Below are 19,680 nucleotides of genomic sequence, written 5' to 3'. Positions count from 1 at the left end.
TGCCAACAAGGTACAGCAACCAAACATAATTTTTTGCTAAGATCTCATACAATACTAATTTTTGGTGTGCGGTTGAAGGAAGTTTTGATTAATTTAGAAAAGATTGACAAGTGAATGGTAATGATTGTTTGTTTCTCACGTTTTCAGAATTATTTGGTGTTTCTCTCCATTGATGCTTAAGCTGTATTATCTTTGCAATTCTGATTATTATCTTTGCGCTTAATCTTTGGTGCTTTTTTGAAAACAAAATGGCAGTCTTTGGGGAGGCTCTGTGATCAATTTAGGAACCAAGAAACACAAGGATAAGTACTTTGATGGAATTGATAATTTAGAGTATCCGGGTTGTTTTGCTATGACTGAACTCCATCATGGTAAACTCAACTATTCTTTGCTTATTTGTTTCTTTGCTTTTTCTATGTTATTCAGACTTTAAAATTTTTAGTGGTCTGGCATCTCTAGTATCTTTTATTTTGTCTGTATGAGTTTCATTTTCTAGCAGAGAATATATCCTAGCTCAAGGCCTTTATTGACTGACTTTGGCTTTTGCAATATAATAAAGGATGAATGCTTGATAGCAGTTGCCCGCTATTTTGCTTATATTTATTTCATTGTTCTATACCTTGTTAGGTTCTTTTAGATTTTAAAACTGTTTTTCTATAGATATCATTTTATCTCATTCCTTTTTTTCCTTTTCCTTTTTCTTTTTCTTTTTTTTTTTTTTTTTTGTATGGATGAAAGGATCAAATGTTCAAGGCCTCCAAACAACAGCAACATTTGATCCTATCACTGATGAATTTATTATCAACACACCAAATGATGGGGCGATCAAATGATGGATTGGTAATGCCGCTGTTCATGGAAAGCTTGCAACTGTTTTTGCAAAGCTGATGTTGCCGACTCATGATGTAAAAGGAGTTTCGGACATGGGGGTCCATGCTTTCATTGTGCCAATAAGGGATTTGAAGACCAACGAAACTCTTCCAGGAATTGAAATACATGATTGTGGCCATAAGGTTGGTCTAAACGGAGTGGATAATGGAGCACTGAGATTCCGTTCAGTCGGGATTCCTCATGAAAATCTTCTTAATCGGTTTGGAGATGTCTCTAGGGATGGAAAATACACAAGTAGCCTCCCAACAATAAACAAAAGATTTGCTGCAACACTAGGGGAACTTGTAGGTGGGAGAGTTGGCCTAGCGTATTCTTCAGTTAGTGTCCTCAAGCTTGCTGGTACAATTGCGATAAGGTATTCATTACTATGCCAGCAGTTTGGTCTTCCCAAGCAGCGTGAAGTCAGTATACTTGACTACAGTCTCACCAGCACAAGCTTATGCCAATGCTCGCTTCAACATATGCCTTCCATTTTGCGACGGTGTATTTAGTGGACAAATATTCAGAGATGAAGAAGACCCATGATGAGCAATTGGTTGCGGATGTTCATGCACTTTCGGCCGGCCTCAAGGCTTATGTGACGTCATACACAGCAAAGTCGTTGAGCATCTGCAGGGAAGCTTGTGGAGGCCATGGGTATGCTGCTGTTAACCTCTTTGGTATTCTGAGGAATGATCATGACATTTTCCAGACATTTGAAGGAGACAACACAGTCCTACTGCAACAGGTTGCAACTAACCACTTTAAATACACAACTAATATATTTTATTTCATTAAATAAGTCGTACATTTCAAAAATAAATTAATAACTAAATAAGTCGTGAGTAGTTATAGTCATCATGCTAACCCCAGAATAGAAGGGTAAGAATCTCCAAGCATGTATTTGTGTCTGCGTGACTAGTCTAGTTTCAAGAGTCCGTCTCAGTCTTGACTGATTTGGAGTGTAGTAAGTATTAACTACATGGGGCAATATAAATATTCATAACATAGCAAAAAATAAAGTTAATTTATTCCCTTACGTGTTGTACATGACATTATCTATGTTCCTGCATAGTGGATTCTAGATTTTAGCTTATAAAAGGAAGATTTCTTCTTGTACCATTTATGCAACATACTTTATTTGTGGTTTACAGTCGAAAGAATAGAGACCTCCATCTAGAGAGTAAACCAATGGAAAGATATTTGTTCAAAGAATTCCTTAAACAGATTATGTTCTGAATTTTGAAGATGTCATGCAAGTAGCAAGTGATTTGTTAAAGCAAATACAAGGAGAAGTTCCAGGGTGGAACATTTACGGTCACATGGAACTACCTAAAAGAATCCATGAACACATATCTATCTCAGCCGAATCCAGTAACTGCTCGCTGGGAAAGTGAAGACCATTTACGAGATCCTAAGTTTCAGTTAGATGCCTTCAGAGTGAGTGCTATATTGGTGAAACATTTTATTTGGGAAATTTTAACATAAAGTATGTGATTGTTTATCATGTGGCTTTTGATGTTGCAGTACCGAACATCTCGATTGCTTCAAAGTGTTGCTGTGCGACTCCGGAAGCACTCTAAAAATCTAGGAAGCTTTGGAGATTGGAATAGATCATTAAATCACCTTTTGACATTGGCGGAATCTCATATTGAGTCTGTCATCCTAGCTAAGTTTATTGACGCTGTACAAAGGTACCTCCTAATCTCAAGCTCAGCATTCTTCACTATCAGAGTTTATTTTAACTTGGTCTAAATTATTTAGAACGGTTGTTGGTATTCAAACTTCAAAGATTTACATCAAGGCTTGAATAGGTTGACCCTTTGGATTTTTCTACTAAGCAAAATTAATACCCATCGTTTTAATACTTGGAAGTCAAAATATAATGGACAACTCTATCACTGTTTTAAGGCCACTTAAATGTTTAGTATTGGTCATCTCTTATATTTGTACATGCAAGAGGGGCCCATAAGTCCGACCAAATATGTACATGAAGCCAAAAAACGTGCAGGAGCAAGTTATGAAATTTTCTCTTATAATTTATTATCTATATATTCCAAGAGTTGAACGTGTCAAAAGGGACAAAATGAGCTATGAAATGACTCCCATGTGGAAAAATCTTCAAAAGCTCCATCTTTCTGATCAAAACTTCAGTTTTCTCTACAGTTTTTGATACCAAACTTTCCTGATGCACCATTTACTTCATTCATCTTCCTTCTTCTTCTTCTTGGCCGTAGTGTTTTCTTCCTTGGAGATATCTACTCCTTACAGAATTATCAAAGATGAGGCAAAATTTGAAGCTTGTAGCAAAGAATTCAACTGTGGGAACATGACAAACATTGGATACCCTTTTTGGGGAGGTGATCGAATCCGAGATTGCGGGCGACCCGAGTTCGAGCTACAGTGCCATAATAGTACTTACACTGTAATAGAGATTGTGTCAAGAAAATTTTCCATTTCGGGAATCAGACAATTGGACCAAACTCCTACAGTTGTTGACAAAGATATTATGGATGATGGTTGTCTTGACAGGATTTCAAACATGGCATTTAGTGATAGTCCTTTTGAGTGTGCTTCCAATAATGCCAAGCTGACTTATGTTTATAACTGCACCAGGAATATTTCAAGTACAATACCTTCTGAGTTGAGATGTGAAAGAAATACTATGCCAGTTTACAACGGTTTTTACGAAGTTGAACCCGATGATCACAGAGATCTGTCATGTAATAGTACTAGGATCGATGTTCCGATTCTTCAGAAGTATAATTCGGATTTGCGGCATAATATCTCGGCGGCAAAAGAGATTTTGAAGAAAGGTTTTGATTTGAGATACAATGATGTTTATGCTGGACGAGATTGCATGGAGTGTATTGATTCTGCAGGGAAATGTGGGTACAGAAGAACTTCACACGAATTTGTGTGCTTCTCACGCCCAGGTATGTACTTAAGAGTATTTTCCATGTATACCTCTGAATTAATTAATCTTTTGCACAATTAACATGTTCTTCAGTTTTTGGTGTTGAATTACATGCCTCAAACATGCTTTCATTGCACGCCTATCTATGATGGTGTATAAGGACGCTAGTTTTTTTTTTTTTTTTAGGTCACAGGGGATGCTGGATTTAACTGCAAGTGGTAGATAAGATTAATTTAATACTATAGAGATGGATTTAACTCTAAGCCAAGTATTATGCATGCGTATTAGTTTCTTTTCGTTCCACCCGTGTTCCTGTAACTTGGTAAATTATGAAAGTGGTATAATTGGTTTTTTTTTTTTTTTTCTTTTTCATGAGAAAAAAGTCTTATGCATCCTTGAGAATGGTACAATTGGTGATTTTTGAAAGATAGGGAAAGGAATTTGGAGGCTATGCATTTTAAAAACTGTACTAATAGTGGGTAACGAGTTCTAGTCTAGATCTACCGTCCCTTGTTTTTTAATTGTTTGTAGGTGTCAGACTGATTAATTACTTACCTTTTCAATGTCTTCTTATCTTTTTTCATTATCATTTTAGGTGCATTTAGAGTAAAAATTCAATAGTTCAAATTATAGTTTATGACTCGTTACAATATTTTCTCTAACAAAATATACACATAAATCTAAAATAATTCTAAATTATGATTCTAAATATATGAACTACACGTCCTCTTTATTTCTGAAGTCGTAACAATATCAAAGAAGCTCTTCTTCACATCTAGAAGGGGAAAAAAAATTCTTCGTTCAAACAAAAAATAAAAAATAAAAAGCTAGAAAGACAAAGTTCTATGGGTTGTTAGTGCTTGGTTACTAAGGACATATTTGGCCATATTCTCTGATTTCTCTTCTCAAAATTGTGTTTTAAAAAATAAGAACAGAAATTATTCACTTGTTCTCAGAGAACAAATAGTATTTGAAAATTGTTTTCTGAGAACAAATAATTGAAGGGTCAAAATATATATTTTTTAAAATTAAGAGATCAAAATATAAATATTTTAAAATTAAGAGATCAAAATATATATTTCAAAATTGAAGGGTCCAAATATAATTATCTAAAAATTAAGAGGTCAAAGTATATATTTTTTTAAAAATGAGGGTATATATTTTTTTTAAAAAGAAAAAAAATGTAATGTAGAAAATGCAAGTCTTTTGAAAAATAAGGGTCGAAATGTAATTTTTCAAAAAATTAAGAGGTCTAAATATAATTTTGTAGAAATATAATAATTTATTTAACCCCTCATTTTTTTTAGAAAACTACAGTTTGACCTTAATTCTTGATAACTAATTTTTGCAAAAATATCCCTGTCAAATTCGATAATGATTGAAACTTAATCTTGGAAAGTGAAGAGAGAGAACGTGAAAAGAGAATTAGGAGAGAGAAAATGATGAGAGATTATAAGGAGAGAAAAAGTAAAGAGTGAGAAGGAGGAAAGAGAAATGGTGTGTTTAAAATCCGTTCTAAAACGATTTTATTTTCTGTATGAAAGTAAAAATGTAAACGTTTTTAATCTCAGTTAAAATCGTTTCTAAAAATGCGTTTTGTTATTTTATTTTGAGATTATTTTCAGTAAAAAAAAATTAAAACTGCTGGTTTTATTTTTTAGAAACATGTAATAGTACTTTAAATAATTAATGCAATTCCCAATCAATTGCTTAGTAATTAAACGAGCCAAACATGCCTCCTACGAATCACTTTTTTTTTTTTTTAGTTCATTACAAATATAAGGTAAATAAATACAAATAAAATTAAAAATAAAATTTCTTCCTGATAAATGCAAAACTGTCAAGAGCCAATTTTCAGAAATATTCTATAGAAAGGCTTTATCTTGAACTAGCCATTTCCCCAAAGTAGGGGTGAAATTCAGTCGGGTAGGGTCGGTTTTTTGGGTAAGATTTGGGCCAGCCTGCAAGAATCGGGCTGAGAAAATTGTGGGCCGCAACAGCTCACTTGCTCCCAGAACCCGTACACCATTAGGTTACCTCGGGTAACCTCAGGTCAACAGGGTTACTTCGGGTAAACCAACTCCAAATTTATAGTCATAGGTGGTTGGTATCTTACTATCATACCATTAGAAGCCATGGTTTGAGTCTAAACAATTGGGTGGGCCTAGGCTGAACGATTGTTGCTGAAAATTTCAGTTTTCTACTAACCATAAAACTGATAAACATATTTAATTATGTCATCACTCATCTCAAATTTCACAATGCAAAATGGTGGTGGCTACGGCGAAGACCAAACCTTCGTGGTGGCTACAGCGGAGGGAGTGAGATGAAGAAGAAGAAGGGCGAAGACCAAACCTTCGTGGGCTACAGCGGAGGAAGTGAGATGAAGAAGAAGAAGAGGAATGGTGGAGTGGAGGAATTGAGAAGAAGAAGAAGCGATGATGGAGGAAACACTCAGAAAGAAGAAGAGGAAAGGCGGAGGAACTAATTTGATTTGCTTCAATTAGTATCGACCGGGTCGGCCTACCGTGAGTTGAAAAGAGACCGGCCCGCGCCCCTACCCGCAAATTTCAGGTTGGCCCTATTTGAAACCGGGAAAAGAAAAAAAAAACTGAATATTCGGGTAGGGTTAGGTAGGGTAGGCCGGGTTATGTCGGGTAGGGCATATTTCTTACACCTCTACCCCAAAGCATCAGCAAACAGAAAAAAAAAAATCACAGAACACAAGAGAAATGCCAGTCAAAGAAAATAAAAAATGGAATTGAGACAAAGAAAATGAGTTCTATTCGTTTTCAGAAATGGGTGCTTTTTGGGAGAGAATAGAAAACGTTTTTCTTTTTGTTTTTGCTATGATGGGGTGTCAAACAGTTGCCTCACTGCATTTTTATTTTTGAGTCCTCAAAAAATGTGGAAAAAGATTCTGAAATGAGTTCTAAACAGGCCCAAAGTGATGAGAATAAATCCGAAGATCCTACAAAGAACTGAAAACAAAGAAACACAGAACAACACAAAAGGGCAAAGAACACAATGGGAAGTATTTGTATGTGTATAATATGTGACAATATACACTAGTTCAAAAATATTTCAAATTAAAAGCACCTCCATTTTCTTGCTAGGTCCGTGTTTGACGAGAAGCACTATTTTTTAATGTGAACAACATTTACACCACCTTTAATCAGAGCTGACGTGTACAATTAACGAGAAGCACTAGTTTTTCCATTAGTTAACAACATCAACGTCACTTTTAGTTTTAGTTAGAGTTTACATTTACAGTTTTTGTGAGTTGTCAAAATTTTATTAGTAAGACAGTAGAAGGGACAACATAATAGAGAAAACTGATTCTTCCTTAAAGCGTAGGCAAGTTATAAAGTAAGTTCTCTAAAAATAAATTTGATTTATGACTTGTCAAACCCCTTTTGCTTGATTCAATTCTTCTGAGGTAATTCACTGAAGCCCCTTTTCAAGTCAAAAAGGAAGAAAATTCCGTTTGGTGGAAGTACAAAGACATGCCAAACTCCTTAAGTTTGTTTATTGCCCTTCACTAGGGCTAAGGTTTAGAGGGTAGGTTCATAGCTATGGTTTGGAGAACTATTGACAATTCAAACCTCTCCTTACCCCTTTAAGACTTGCGCAAATGAAGCAACAGTTAAGATAAGAGGAAAATGTAGTAATCTTTAGTGACCAGCTTTTAACATGGCCAGTTTGAATTTACTAGGGCTAATTTCAATGTTTGATTGTATTGAACTTTGACACATTGCATAGGACATGGGGTCTCAACTTTTTTTTTTTTAATTAACATTTAAATTCTTGGCCACAGACCGAAAAGTGTTAGTGATATCTCTTTCGATCTACTGGTTTGGTATACGGCCCACTGCAAGTGGGCAATGATTTTTTTTTTTTTTCTCTCTCTTTGTCTCTAATTTATTGGCTAGAGACAAGTTGGTAATCAATTTGACTCTGTTTTTTTTTTTTTTTTTTTTGCTAGACATTTGACTCTGTTTTTGCTTTTGCTGGAAATGCACAAAATGTCCTAATTTCCAGAGTTCCAACAATTAACTTTAATTACGTGATGGAAAACAAGGCTACACAGAATTCCAACATTTCCAAACAACTTTTGGAGCCCAAAATGGCAATGTCTATTTTCTATTCTATTACTATACTATATTATAAATTAGAGTTTTTTTGGGCACTGTTCAAAAATTTAGTCCATCTAGTTTGTATTTTTATGTTTTTTGTCCTCTTCTTCTTCTTTACCTTCATATATAACCATTAATTATAATTAGTAACTTTTTTAATATAATTCACCAAAAAATTTCTTTTTTATATATATTAATAGTATACAGTAATTAATTTTTTTAACTATATAAATGAGAGTTCCTTTTTTATCATTAAAAAATAAGGTCTCTCTATTCTGTCCTCATTTGCTTCTTTTTTTTTTTAATTCTTTTTAAATCACTTAAAATTTTAAAAATATTGATTTGGTCATTATGACTCAACAAGATTGTCATAAATTCTTTTCTTTTTTTTTTGTTTCTTTCTTAGATCAGGATTTTTGTTTTGTTTTATTTCTTCTCTGAAATTGGTTTCTCTTGTAAAATTCTCTCTTTTCTTTTCTCACATATGAATCCAATTAGTATAGAATATTTATTTTAGATCTTTTATGCATAAAATTACCACGCCATATAATAAAATAAATTACAATGTAAATGTTAATTCATTATTTTCTCTATTTAAAATAATTCATTACTTTGTTAGTATCTATTTTTGATGAAATATTAAGAATTTATCATATCTTAAAAATACATAAAGTTATCTAAAGTCCAACCTCCACAAAGAACTTACACGTAGGGCCGGCAATATGGGTCACGACACGACTCAAAAACGACACGAATTTTGCGGGTTAAGGTTGAGAAAAAAGATATTCGGGTCAGAATTGGGTCGACCTGAAATTGATACGAAAAATACGGGTCAATTTCGGGTTGACCCCGCCTAATCCGAACACGACACGAAACTCGTAAAAAACTAAAAAATACATATATTTTTCATGACATATTTTAATTTTTATTATGAACTTGTGATATCATGATAGTTATACTCAAAATCTTATACTATTATTTGCTTAATTTCAATGGATGTTATTGAATCTTAAGTTATTTCTAATATGTAAAAAACTAAATAAAAGTATACAATTTTCGTGTCAATTTCGGATTCACGGGTCAATTTCGTGTCACGGGTCATTTTCGGGTCGTGTCAACTCGTAAAGTGGTCGTGTCATGTTCGTGCTGCGGTTTTTAAAAAATTTCATGTCACGGGTCGTGTTCGGGTTGACTGTAAATTAAAAAAAAAGATCAAAACACGACACAAATACGATACGTGACACGAATTGTCACTCCTACTTACACGTTCGCACGTGAATTAAACTAGTAATAATAATAATGGAAGCTCCGGCATTAGCAAAATGTATGTACGTAATTTTAGAAGGGGGTTTGAAGGCGAATTGGATACTTTGTCTCAACAATTTGCAAAAGAAGATGCATACATTGTTTTGACTTGAATTTTGGAAGAAGGATTTTTTTTTTTGGGTACTACAAAGGAAAAAAGGTTGAATGTTATATTTTGGTCAAGTTGTACGACTTTTAATTTCAGTTTAATTTTCTGAATTCATGCGTTTAAAGCCGGCCCATTTAGGCATATGCAAAATAGCTTGCGTTATTCAATTCAACCGTCTAAGATATGAGGCAGATATGAAATATTATGAATTAGCAAGTCAAACCCATGGGCATCACAACTCTAATTAAACACTCTAATAACGATATAATAATAATAATAATCCATCTATCAATCTTCTCTTTCTCTAAAATTCCACTCTTCAATATTCAATCCTCCAGTGCTCTCTCTCTCTCCCACCATATTGATGTATATCAATATATTTTGACGGTCTACACCACAAGTTTCAGCAGCCCCAAATGAAAATCCTCTTCTCCAATCTCCCAACATCAGCCTTCTCACCACCGCTGATGTCCATACTCCTCATCAATATCTTACTCCTCTTTTCAGATAATTATTTTGTGGGCGCTGTAGACCCAGTGTTCCAAAACTGCAGCGTACCCAGATACTGCGGCAATCAATTAATAAGTTTCCCCTTCTATACCGAAGAGGAACACAAGCAGTGTGGGTTCCCTGGGTTTCAACTCTCCTGTAAAAACAAAGCTAATAACGGTCATTCCAGCACAATTCTCGAGGTCAAGTTCGACGGCGACAACCACATCGTCCGCAATATCTTCTACGAAAACCAGTCACTTACCGTCTCAAACGCCGCGTTTTCGCGTCAAAGCAGTACCTCATGTTTTCCTACTCTCCGGAACCTATCTCTTCCTTCTGAGTTTACTCTTGCCTCCAATCAAAATAGCAAAGTATTTTTGCTTCAAAATTGCAGCTCATCTTCTGATCTCCTAGAGTATAGCATCGGTTGCTCTGCAGAAAACAACAACAATTCAGTTTTGGCGTTTTCTGAGGAGGACAAGAACGAAGTGGCAAAGGCATCTGAAGAGTGTGGGAATGGATCAAGTCCAGTGGTGGATTTGCCAGTGATGAAATATAATAGCCAGAATGAAGAAATGGAAGAGGTGTTGAGCAGAGGATTCCTGCTTAACTGGATTGCGAGTGACTGTAGCGTTTGCAACAAAACCCATGGCAAGTGCGGATTCAATTACACCACCCGCCATTTCAAGTGCTACTGCTCGGATAGGCCTCACTCCGCGAAATGTGATCTGCCGGGTCAGTTTAGTTCTCTTGCTCAACTACTCCTTTTTAATTTTTCTAGTTAGTTTATTATCTTTTATCTTTTATTATAATTAGTAACAGGGATAAAATTATTTTAGTACTAAATGCTCTTAATATTTTATATTTTATATAATATTAAAATTATATTTTGACGTTTTTAAAAATATTTTTTAGATACTTTAAAATTAATTTTTAAAATATGTAAAGTCTAAATTATTTTTTTATTAATTAAATAAAAATTAATATATTTTTAAAAATTAATTTTAAGATACTGAAAAAATATTTTAAAAAATATTGAGATACCGTTTTAATATTATCAAACAAATAAGATATTAAAATATTATAATATATTAGATAATCATGCAAAAAATACTAAAGCTCTAACGTCTGAGGGCAAGATAGTAATTTTACCTGTGCTTCCTAATCGTTGAATAGTCGTCCCTTGTGTTATCCAGTGCGCCACGATAGGGGCGGCTAGCTATAGGACATAACATTATGGCACAACCACGTCCATTGACTCTGGTGGTGCTTGGTGGGGATACACCTATATAGTTAAACCAACTTTTTTTTTTTTTAACTGTGTCGTCGTTACGTGAACATAATACGTATCCCATCACACCTCTATTATTGAGATCAAATATATAATTAACAAATGTACTATATATATATCTATGTGCGTGTATATATACATAATTATAATATTTATAAGCGTTTGGTCATAGAATTAGCCGTGTTATACATACATATAATGTATATGACACGGGAACAGAACGAGATATTTTTTATGAGTCTCTAGCACAAGACTCCGTCACACGTTCAAACATAAAAATAACACATAAATACAAAATTTTCTAAGCGAAACTTCAACTACGTACATCTCGGTCTACAAAACTCTAAATAGAGTGATTATAAGTGCTACACCTCAATAATGATGCACACTAAATGGTAAGATTGGTGTCTTAAGTGCAACGATCCTGGTTCTAGAAGTTGAGGTCCAAGTTCACACTTTTTGCGTTATGCCAAGAACACAATTTTGACCTTTAGATAGAGAGAGAGAGAGGGGTGGGGGGGGGAGGGGGTCTGGGCAGCATACACAATAATAGAAAGTTGTAGTGATGACTTTTACCAAAAGAGTACTATAATTATATATAAAAAAAAAGATTACTGTTAGATCTGATTTTACGTCAGGGGATACACAATATGGTATTGCAGTTTGATCCGCACACTTATATTTATGGGGTCACGCTTAGACAGTAAACAGTTCACTATGTTCTAAAGATTTACAGATACCGACAAACTTATTCACTCATGACTCCCTCCTAGACAATGACGCCGTTGTGGCGAATCTCCACATTAATTGTTTAACGTGCACCACATGTCTTCTATCCGCTCGGCGAACTCCCTTCAACTGGCTGAGCACTTCCTCCCAAAAGTTACAAATATTTCTCCCGAAAGACGATGAATATTTCAATATGCTCACACACCCACAGACAATCTTTTAAATATTTTTCTTTATTAAATCCATACTAAGTGAGCTGAATGCAAACCTTTAAAATAAAGTTTCTAAAATTACTTAAAATCTCTCCCCTAAATATCTTTTCTTTTCCTCATGATTCTTTCTTAGATTATTTCTACAAAATCTTCTCCTCAAAATATATGCTCAAACTCAGTAATAAAATCTCTCCGATTCTCTCAAAAGAATATCACACAATCCTTAAATTCAAATTAGAATTGTGTATCAAAATCTCTAAATCCGAATCCCTTGATTTTCCACGCAATATTTCCTTAACGAAATATCTCCACAATTCTTGCACAGTTTTGCTCTTTGATCAATCTGCACTATCCCGATATATTCAACAATCATCCCGTGTCTAATTTTTCAAATCTTGTTAGACCACGATTTGCTGCACTCCAAATATATCCATGATTTTCTTAATATAAATTCCACCGAGATAGCTCTACAAATTATCTCCACAAAACAGCCCATTAGAACTTTAAAACTAAAGAAACCAAAAAACCTATATATATATAGCTTTTTGAAACAAAATGGGCAAGGCACGTAATTATCTCCTGAGCATTATCCTCTTTTTAACTTTGAATCTAACTCCACATCTTCTTCTTGAATTATTTTCATCTCCACGCAAAATATCTTCACGTAATCTGCAACTTGAATTCAAATCCTCCATCAACTCTAATTCTGAAACTGTAATCCAAAATCTTCTTAAACCTGTTTTTTGAATCTTTATAAGATTGTTAATAAATTATCAACTAATAAAAATACCTAACAAGTACTATTAATTGTCCTTCAAGAAAATATTTATGTAGAGGAGTGATTTATTTAAGATATACGTCCTCATAAAACAGTAATGGCAGTTCTTTGTAAGACACACATAACATTGGTCAATTCCTATAAATTTCGCATGTTTACGTGGTCAAAAGGGGCTGCAGAAAAAAAAAAAAAAAAACAATCACAGAGTGTACTTAAAATAACAAGGTCCCCTTAAAAAAAAAAAAAAAATTTTTTTTTAGACACTTTCTGTTACTCAATTACCTGATAAGAAACAATACATGACCGACGAACACGTAGTACGTAATTGGAATTTAAATGAATCAATTATAGCAAGAGGAAATAGATAACAATTTTTGATAACTAATTTCGTATTGTGTACTATGTACCTTGTTCTGTTATGAAATTAAGGTTGCTGAAAGTCAATAAGTATTTAACTATGCTTCACCAATCAAATACTTCCTCACGAAAAAAAAATGGTAAATAATAATCAAATACTTGAGCACAACAGGCGTAAGACAAATTAACGTTTACTAGAAGCTGTTCAAGTTTTAAGGGTCTTTAACAATAGTGAAGAGGATATTTTGCATTTAATATAATTAAATCTATAAAAAATTTATATTATTATACTATATCTCTGTAAAATTTTCAAAATCCTTGATCAATTTTAGTGTGTGTCAGGGAGCAAAACGGGAAAAAAATTAATATCAGGGAGTAATTTGTCAAAAGTTTAAGAACTAAAAGTGACACAATGTTTCTAATTTAGGGACTAACAGCACTAGTAACCTATAAATTAACCACACAAGTGAAAACATGATAAGTTCCTTGGTAATGAGAGTCATCCATAATTTCTACTATTTTGTGCCCTTTGTACTGTAGTTAGGCTACATTTTCTTCTGTGTTTGTCAAGGTGTTTGGTGGTCATTCAACTTCTAAATTAATCCTAAGAAGTAAAAAGCCTCATTAATTAAGTCATCTATTTCTAATGATTCCTAATTCTATTGTTGACTTGACTTTTCTAAGGATTAGATCATATTAGTTGTTATGGAAAAAAAAAAAGATTTAACAAAGCAAAGGACTAAGGAATGTATCTGGCCGGTTTCAAATATCTCCAAAAGTATATAAGAATGAATGATTAATTATAATATTTTTAATAAAGAATAATTTAGGTTTATTCACATTGACAGTCGTATGTTACAGGCCCAGAAAATGATGCAATAGAATATATATTACTGCAACTTGCCGGAGGAATATACTAGAGAATTTACTATTTATTTTTTTCTTTCTGAAGTGCCAAATGGTCCAATGTCTATTTTATATAGCACATAATCAGAAATCATAGAAAATCCAATCGTAGAAGATAGACTTTGACAGTCTGGAGTGTTGAGATTCTTCAAACATCCCCACCAGTCAAATCTTCATGCTTAGTACCAATTTTGAAGCATTAATAAGGAGCATCTTGTCATTACTGTTTGTTTGGTCTGAAAGGACATTAATTTACACGAAATTAAAATTCTTACCAAGAAAAAGGGCGTTAATTGGAAGTAACAATGCATTTTAAATCCTATGTTAAAGTCTCTGATGTTACTTGCCAACATAACAAGTAACAATGCTGTTGATATTGACTCTGTTAGTTAGGAATAAGAGTCCAAAACATGAATATTTCTAATAATTCTATTGGTCGAGTTAGGAGTTAGTTAATATTCTAGTTTTCAACTAGTTTCACACAAATGAGGCTGAAAAAGTTGTTCTTCGATGAGTAAGTACTCCATGTTTGGATTGGATTAGACTATTAGTGTCGTTTTCTGCAGCTTGTTACTAGTTGAGTAATAGTTAGTTATATCAGCAAATCCCAGTTATGAAGCTTGCGAGCTTAAAAATTGCGGTATTGGTCTGATACTTAGCTACCCTTTTCACATTTGCAGCCTCAAAGTCCTTAGAATTTCCTGTCATGAAAAGAAACCCGTCTTTCGCACTCTGCAGGTCCATACAGCATTGAAGATATCTCTTATGAGATTGGATGTTAGTCAATGTTACTTGATTTGCTCCTAGACACAATTTCTCATTTGATGCCTTTCCCTTGGATTTCGGTTCAACCACGCCAATCTTCAATACTTTTATAGATTCAACAAATCATTAAACCCTAGTTTCAGGCATCTTTGTTTAGTTGTGTTTCCGATGATATTAGTCTCTCATTTGTTGCTCTATTCCCTAACCATAGAGGTTTTGGATGATGCTAAGAACTTTGCGACTAGAGTTGCAGTACCTGTTGATTTGGAGGGGCATTGGCAATCCAATAAAACTATAAAAACTGTTAACTACACTCAGTTATTGACGGGGATGATGCGTCTACTAATTGTAAAACGAGCGATAGGAGATGCAGATTTCGAAACAACATTAGTGTTTGTTTTTGTCCCAACAGACCCCATCCCGCATCCTGCAGTTATGCTGGCAATGGAGGCAAGTCACCTTAAAGATGAATGTAGATGAATGTACTTTCATCTTTAAGGTGACTTACCACTACTAGTCATGCAAGAAGCCGTACATGTATATGCGCATGCACACACATATTTCTTTTGATTTTCTATTGATTATGCTCATTTAGAAGGCTAGATTTAAGAAAGTGTCAGAAGCTTAGAGAATATATGAGGCATAAAATGGTCCACTAGTCATTTTGGTTTATCAGGTAATAAGATTCAGAGCAATGCCAATTATGCGTCTTTAAAGATAGGTTCAAGGCAAAAATGACGAATATTTATGGTAGTCAGGGAGTTGTTTTTCAGCTTGGTTTTTTCTGCTCAAGCTCCAGGTCACAGAAAAATGAATTAGATCCAAAATCTAGAAACCATAGGGGAAAAAGAGCTGATATACTGATTTTAGTTGAATTATTTAGTAAACTCCCATCCTCAAACTCTCTCTGGTTTCTTCAAAATCAAACGTAATTAAGGCGGTAGTGGGAGTACTACCGGATGGATTTTAAGAGTTAAAAGGTTGTTTGGTTGATCGAGTGGGAGATTCAAATTTCCTTAAAGAACTCCAATTTTGATCCTTCAAAGTAGAACGATTAAAGGAATAAATCCATATCAAACACAATAAAAGAAAGATACTCCCATTCCTCTCCATTATCCCCGCCCAAGCGTTATTCCTTTTTCTTCCTATTTTTCTTCCCTCTTACCAAACACGACAAAACTCAGTTAAGGTCTACTAGTTAGAAGAAAAAAAGGAGACCTTACTTTTTTTAAGAGTGAAGAAAAACAAACAAATGACAGATCCCAGAAAAGATTTCCTGAAGTTTGGGGAACAATAATGACCTCAATCAAGTATATACTGATATACAACAACAATTGCTCAAGCTATCTTGTGGTGAATGTTGGGACAACGATGAGTTTATAGCAGCTGGTGATAAACCCGAGACGCACTGCTAACCAAATAACAATCATGGTCTAATATCTTCCATGTGAAACTCCCCATCTCTTACTTATCAGACTTTAAGACTAACAAAATTTCTAACCTGACTTTACTGCAAAGTTCAATACGTTGAAAAATTCAGGGCATCAAAATGACCAATCAGGAACCTCGTGATTTTCTGACGGTGGCCAGATGACCTTTTTTTTTTTTTTTCCTCCCTTCATATACAATAATTTTCCATTCCTTGCCCCCCCACAACCTGAAAATAGAACCAAAACTATTCAAAGTCTTCTCAGCCACCCATACCTTTTTCTATTTCACTTTCAAGCCTTAAACCTTAATCCCCCTTGTTAGAATTTTGGTCATTTTTTTATTTTTAATTTTATTTTTATTTTTTAAATTGGGAGTTATATGAGAGTGCATGAGCATGCCTGCTTAAATATATGCACACTCTTTTGCTTTGGACTCTTCATTCTGCCCATCTTCTATAGTTCAACTATACTACTCATTTATCATGCAAACATAGCTTTCTTTTATAGATTGTATAGCTTTGTTTTATAGATATGTTCGGGTAGGTCTGGATTTTCGTCCTCCAACTTTTAACACAGTCTTTTACTTATTTATTACGTCTGCTAACAACATTTTCTTCATAATTTTGCAGGAGACAATAATTTTCGATTGAAGTTGGGACTAAGTAAGATACTTCTTTAACTGGCAAACATCCAAATTGTTACCAATACTAATATAAAACACATCTAATTGTCACAGTGATAATTCTTTCTATTTATCACTGTTTTTCTCTGGGATACTGCATTGATTAATATTTGACCACTCTCATTTGTCTGCTTGATCAGGTATCGGACTTTCTCTTCCAGTAATCTGTTTGTTAATATTCCTTTTTCTCTGGCGTCGCAAACAGAAACGATCCGCACAACGCCTCTCAAGGAACATCTCTGATCCATACATGAATTCAGACCCAGAAGGGGGAAGTGTCTGCTATGGAGTTCATGTCTTTTCCTACAAGGATCTCGATGAAGCAACTAACAATTTCGATAGCAAAAAAGAACTCGGTGATGGAGGTTTCGGAACTGTTTACCATGGTAAGAAAAAATAACAGCTCACATACAAGGGAGACTAAAATGCAAAATGTATGTTTATAGTATATTTGCTGAATGGCCTTATTTGAACTTTATTTTTATTTTTATTTATTTTTTTAAAAACCAGGCAAACTCAAAGATGGGAGGGACATTGCAGTAAAGCGCTTGTATGAGCACAACTACAAACGAGTAGAACAATTTAAAAACGAGGTTGAAATTCTTACCCGCCTGCGCCATAAGAATCTGGTTTCCCTCTATGGCTGCACTTCACGGCGCTGCAGGGAACTCCTCCTTGTCTATGAGTATATCCCGAATGGCACCGTTGCTGATCACCTCCATGGAGATAGAGCACAAACTAGTCCTCTTACATGGCCTGTTCGAATAAGCATAGCCATAGAAACTGCGACTGCCTTGGCTTATTTACACGCTTCTGAAATTGTTCACCGCGATGTGAAGACTAACAACATTCTACTTGACGACAACTTCTGTGTCAAAGTTGCCGATTTTGGACTTTCCCGGCTCTTCCCCAATGATGTCACTCATGTCTCGACGGCTCCACAGGGGACACCAGGCTATGTTGATCCCGAGTATCACCAGTGTTACCAGCTAACCAGTAAGAGCGATGTGTATAGCTTCGGAGTTGTACTTGTTGAGCTCATATCATCTATGCCTGCCGTTGACATAACTAGGCATAGGCTTGAGATTAATCTATCTAACTTGGCAATAAGCAAGATTCAAAAAGGGGCATACAACGAGCTGGTGGATCTGCGTCTTGGGTTTGACTCAAATAATGAAGTTAAGAGGATGACAATTGCTGTTGCAGAGTTGGCCTTTCAATGTTTGCAACAAGACAAGGAAATGAGGCCTTCCATGGATGAAGTCTTGGACGAACTGAAAAGAATCGAGAACGGGAACAATGAGTCTGAGAATCACGAGAAGGGTTTTGATGGTGTGACAACTAGTGAACAACCACCACCTTCACCAGAATGTCATGAAGTTGGGTTATTGAAGAGAATGAATGAGCAGCCGCCGTCACCGAATACTGTGATCGAAAACTGGCCTAGTAGTTGGTCTTCATCAACGCCTAATATCAGTGGCTAAAGTTTTCTTTTCCATTTCTGAATTTTTCATGTGAAGTGATGAACTATATTTGGTATGAATAACGTGGTGTTAAGTGATGGGTCACAATTTGTGTTCTCATGATCATCTACCTTCTTGGTTGCCTGTTATAAGCTATTTACGCATCATCCAATGCACATAACACTTGTAGGAAAGGTTTGAGCGAGTGTACAGAGTAAGGGAATCTATTATTATATACTTTCATACCTTGAATATAATTCAAACCATGATTGGCTATTCTTTTTTTTTTTTTTTTTTTGTTCTTTTTTTTTAGCCTTTTTATTCATCATTATTGGTGTATATCCAGTGGCCGAGCTATCTTCTGCCAGCTGCCCCGGTACAGGTAGGGGAAAAAAAAAAGTAACCTTCACTTTTTTTAAGAGGGAGTGAAGAGGAACAAACAAATGGTAGAACCCAGAAACATTTCCTGAAGTCTGGGGAACAATAATGACCTCAAGTTTGTTAAGAAAGTGTCTCAAATTGGTTTTAAGAAAATTACTGTTAGAGTATGGTGATCCAAATTCTTTTTTAGTCTATTTTGCATAAAATTTTTTGTGTGCTCAAAGAAAAATACGCTATGAAAAAGTGCAGAGAAAAGGATCTATTTCTCTCAAAAGAGAGAAAAGTATACTGGGAGTTATATCAGAGTGCATGAGCATGAGTGTATATTGGGAGTTATATCAGAGTGTATATTGGGAGTTATCATGCAAACATAGCTTTGTTTTATAGATTGTATAGCTTTGTTTTATAGATTGTATATATTCGGGTAGGTTTGGATTTTCGTCCTCCAACTTTTAACTATGTCTTTTACTTATTTATTACATCTGCTAACAACATTTTCTTCATAATGTTGCAGATAATTTTCGATTGAAGTGGGGACTAAGTAAGATACTTCTTTAACTAGCAAACATCCAAATTGTTACCAATACTAATATAAAACTCATCTAATTGTCACAGTGATAATTCTATTTATCACTGTTTTTCTCCGGGATTGTGCATTGATTAATAATTGACCACTCTCATTTGTCTCCTTGATCAGGTATCGGACTTTCTCTTCCAGTAATCTGTTTGTTAATATTCTTTTTTCTCTGGCGCCGCAAACAGAAACGATCCGCGCAATACCTCTCAAGGAACATCTCTGATCCATACATGAATTCAGACCCAGAATTTGTAAATGGTGCAAAGGGTTTTAGGTAGAG

The 19,680-nt window shown here is 34.6% G+C and overlaps 1 pseudogene; it reads left to right on the top strand.

The window, feature by feature from the left end:
- The first annotated feature begins 255 nt into the window (after positions 1–255).
- LOC21398560 lies at positions 256–18,700 on the top strand (annotated as a pseudogene).
- The last annotated feature ends 980 nt before the right edge of the window (positions 18,701–19,680 follow it).

Source organism: Morus notabilis, unplaced genomic scaffold (genome assembly GCF_000414095.1).
Source record: "Morus notabilis unplaced genomic scaffold, ASM41409v2 Scaffold20, whole genome shotgun sequence".
Classification (NCBI taxonomy): Eukaryota; Viridiplantae; Streptophyta; class Magnoliopsida; order Rosales; family Moraceae; genus Morus; species Morus notabilis.
Note: the sequence above shows the minus strand (reverse complement) of the source record. Positions and strands in the feature narration are given on the sequence as shown.